The sequence below is a fragment of the Belonocnema kinseyi genome, chromosome 2 (genome assembly GCF_010883055.1).
Source record: "Belonocnema kinseyi isolate 2016_QV_RU_SX_M_011 chromosome 2, B_treatae_v1, whole genome shotgun sequence".
NCBI classification, from domain to species: domain Eukaryota; kingdom Metazoa; phylum Arthropoda; class Insecta; order Hymenoptera; family Cynipidae; genus Belonocnema; species Belonocnema kinseyi.
Genome location: NC_046658.1, coordinates 6449644 through 6453734, shown reverse-complemented (window position 1 = coordinate 6453734; position 4091 = coordinate 6449644). Strand labels below are relative to the sequence as shown.

Genomic DNA, 4091 nt, shown 5'->3' with positions numbered 1-4091 from the left:
TCAAGAAATGTTTTTCATAGACTTTTTTATGTAAAAAATACACACGTAATTGCTGTCTACTCAATCTGCAAAGTGTGAGCAATTAAAAGAAACAATATTTTTGCAAAAAATAATGTGCGCATACATTTTTAAGCAAAACCAAATCCCACCGTAGAGGTTAAGGAACACTTTTAAACGTGAAAGTTTTCCCACAAGTTATTTAATGTGACGAATATTGAAGAATATTATATCAAATAAACGCAAAAACAATAAGAAATTCAAATTTAGTCTTGAAATTCAAAAAAATATCGTTACCATTCGTTACCGGAGAATTTCCTCTACTTTACCGGAAATTTCTACCGTTACCGGTAATTTCAGGTAACGAGCCAACACTATACGATATTAAGGTGCAGCCCCAAGTGGGCAGAAAACGTCGGCGGAAAGCAGAAAGTCGTGAGTAGGATATAAATATATTTTTTAAATGCTACGATTTAAATCATCAAATTAAAAAAGTCCAATAATGCAGAAATAGGCGATCTAGGTACGAAATTCAGTCCGAGGAAAAGCAAAAGTAAAAGATTTTGCTCTGTTTTCGGATGTTCAAACAAGGCATGCAAAACCCTAGATGTTAGATTTCATCAATTTTCCTTGATTAAAAAAGATTTTGTTAAAGAGGTTAATAAAAATAATCCTAAAGAAATGATCAATCAGAGAAAGCGATGGGAAAATGTTCTAAAACTGGAGAATTAGGTAACCTCAAACATATGTGTGTTTGTTCTCTGCATGTTAAAAGTGAGGATTACTCATTTCGAACAGATCAGTTCACATTGATTTCTAGAGCAAAATATATTTTGTAATATTTTGAATTTAAAAATAATTTAGATACCATTTGAGTCATCTTAATTGTCTATAGTTTTATTTTATAACCTCAGAATTTTTATAGGAACTAATTACAAGTTCCTTAAAATACGTGAAGCACAATCGTTTTTATTTTTTATACATATCGAAAATATTGTGAAAACTTGAGTTTTGCCTGGTTGAAGTTTTTTTCAAAAACTGCCAAGAAAATATTAATATTATTATTGGAGTGAATAATTTCCTTCTTTATATATAAAAAACATGCTCAATTATGATCTGAAAATGTACTTTTTGTAGATTGCAGTGCAGGGAAAAGATACTAAAAACTGGTACCGCAAACTGGACAATTGTAAACAAAAAACAATTAGCTTTATGCTCGTTTGATCATGCGGCTAGTTTACACAAAATAATATGTGTCCAGCGTGTCACACCTTTTTTCCTTTCACAAAATTTCTACACGAAGGAGTGAATAACGTAAATTTACAAATTTCAGCAATGCTGAGCGACATCTTTGACATACTAAGCACCGAAAAGGATTAAAATTCACTAACAACACAATGTATCAGTTGCAGAGTGACCCCGTTGTCGCCGGCCATCTTTGTTTAAATCCCCCTTCTGGCGTCATGATTTCAGATCCCAATAGAATTCTCCCCGCCGCCCGTCCCTACTGTTAATTCCTATATAGGTTCCTATATAGGATCCTGTATAGGACACTCCCTAATAAGGTACATAATGGCATCTAACTGATGGTACCTAACTAATGATACCTCATGGTAATTGATGGTACGTACTGCGCATCTGGGTATGGTCCCATGCAGAAACAAATACAGGATCCTATACAGGAACCTATATAAGATCCTTTATAGGATCCTGTGTCATCTTATATAGGTGGCACCTATAGGTAAACACATAGGTTCCTATGTAGGATCCTATATAGGATCCGATGTAGGTTCCTATATAGGAACCTATATAGGACTTTTCAGTAGGGGTGAAATCAACCCCGATCGCTGAAGTTAGGATGGCATGCCTAGTCCCTTGTTTCCTATGTCCATAAAGATACCCCAACAAAATTTACGAGAAATGTTATCTCTGATATTTTACATTTTAAAATAACTTACTTAATCATCCTTAATCATCCAAGATGGAGAAATTAAGCAGTGGGTTCTGATAAACTTTTTCTTTTAAGAAAACGATATTGCGCAACCGCTAAAGATATATAGCACTTCCATGTGAGTTTCGGTCAATTTTGACTGAAACTTATGTGAGAATAGTAAACATTGACGAAAAAAAACTATTTCGAACAACTAGAAGTTAAAAAACTTCCCAAAAAAGAAATGTCTAATAGACCAGGAGAAAATCCATTGAAAAGAAAAAAGGTTGGTGCGCACAAGAGGTGCTGTTTTGGAAAGTGCAAAAGTGACAGTCGGTCCAAGTCCTACTTGGAATGTACTTATTATTTTATTATATTTCCAAAACCTTGTTTAATATATCGAAAGGGTGACATTCCCGATGGTTCACTTAAAAAAAAGATTAAAAATTGCGCGAAATGCAGTAAAAGTGATATGTGGGTGAGGTTATGTGCGCGCAGAGACGAATATTTTTCAAGCCTGAAGGATGTAAACAAGGTTTTTCGATTATTTATACTCGAACTGCAATTTATTAAAAAAAAGTCATGACAATATTTACATATATTTACAGTTGTTCAACTCAACACGGCTTTTTTTATCAAAAATGTTCAAATTCAAACATTTATTTATATTTTCACTTTTTTTAGTTTCACGTATTTACTACAAATAATTTTTTCACTATTTTCAATTCATATTTCTTTTATTGTACGAATTTCCAGAGAAAAATGTTCAAACTAAAAAAATCGCATTTGCATTTATTTAAGTAATTTGAAAGCTAGGTGAATTTCAAAATTAAAAACCCACATATAATGATAAATATCAACTCATTTTCAACTGCATTTCTTTTAAAAATGCTTTATCAATCTTTTTTTATATTTTGTAATTATTAAAATTATTTCAATTTTATGCAAAACACTATTTTTTAACTGTTGAAACCTTCCACTATACGCAGTGTAAACATAACCTTCATTCCACGTACCGGTCAATAAGTTGCTGCTTTTTCCTTTGGTACATTGTTTTCTGCATTTTAACCACCTTTTTTACTGACAAATGGTATTTTTTCCACATTTTTATGCCATAATTCAGCACCTCCCTGCCGAAAAAAATCTTTGAGTATATTCTAAAAATTCACTAGGGTCAGAGAAGCTCAGAGAAATTAAATGAAACTAAATAAAAAAATAAGGAAACATATATTTATTACAAATAATATAAAATGAAAACGGCGTAAAATTAAAAAAAAATAGATTATTAAAGTACATAATAGTTCTGTGAATTTATAGCATTGGTTTATATTATTTTTCATGATTGCAGTTTAAAAAATGCAATTAGCTCAAATATTAAAACAACAGAAATACGAAAATTATTGCAATTCTTAGTATTAAATGTTTAAAAAAAATTAAGCAAACTTACATTTTTTTAAAGTTAGATTTTTGGATCAGGGAAAATGACATTTTGTAAGATTAGGTCACTTCTTATTTCAATTTGAAAAAAAATGGTTCATATTTATAACATGGCCTTAGCTAATTTGTAGAAGCAAGCCGTAATTTCCTTTGACTTTTGAAAATGCTCCTTACACTTTACAGCTGTTAAAAAACTCACATACCACTAAATTCACAAATATTTAAAAAATGCAACATTTCAGAAGACATTTGTCTAGGTCTATAAGGAAATTTAGAAAAAAAATTTGTATAAGTATTTATAAGGAAATTGCTATTCAGAATTTTATTTTCTTTAGCCAGAAAAAAATAGTAAGGACATATTTAACCATAATTCTGGTTGATATAACCTGACAGCTTTTTTAGCTTATTTAAATTTAAATAAAACTTAACTGTATCTTCAGATTCACTTTTCTATCCATTTCTAAACAAATTATAACTTAAATAAAAAATAAAATTTTTAATTCAAATTTTTTATCACTATTTTATACTAACCTATTTGCTACATGTTGGGTCTACTTTTGATTTCAAAAAGTCTTTAGAGTTTTCCAATTCCTTCAAGACCTTTTTTACTCAATTAAAATTATTTTTTCATTAACTTATGAAGTAAAATTAGATTATTACCACTTTGGATTCCAAATGCACTATAAATTGGCGCGTCCGAGTATATGGTTGCTTGTCGCGCCTCTAC

The 4091-nt window shown here is 30.5% G+C and overlaps 1 protein-coding gene across 1 annotated transcript in view; it reads left to right on the top strand.

Annotated features, from left to right (window-relative positions):
• Window positions 1–408: 408 nt before the first annotated feature.
• LOC117168207 (transmembrane protein 218-like) overlaps window positions 409–4091 on the top strand; it is a 90541-nt gene continuing 86858 nt past the window's right edge. The window contains exon 1 of the mRNA XM_033353684.1: window positions 409–432. The gene's annotated coding sequence lies outside the window, so the exon portion shown is untranslated. The remainder of the gene's footprint in view (window positions 433–4091) is intronic.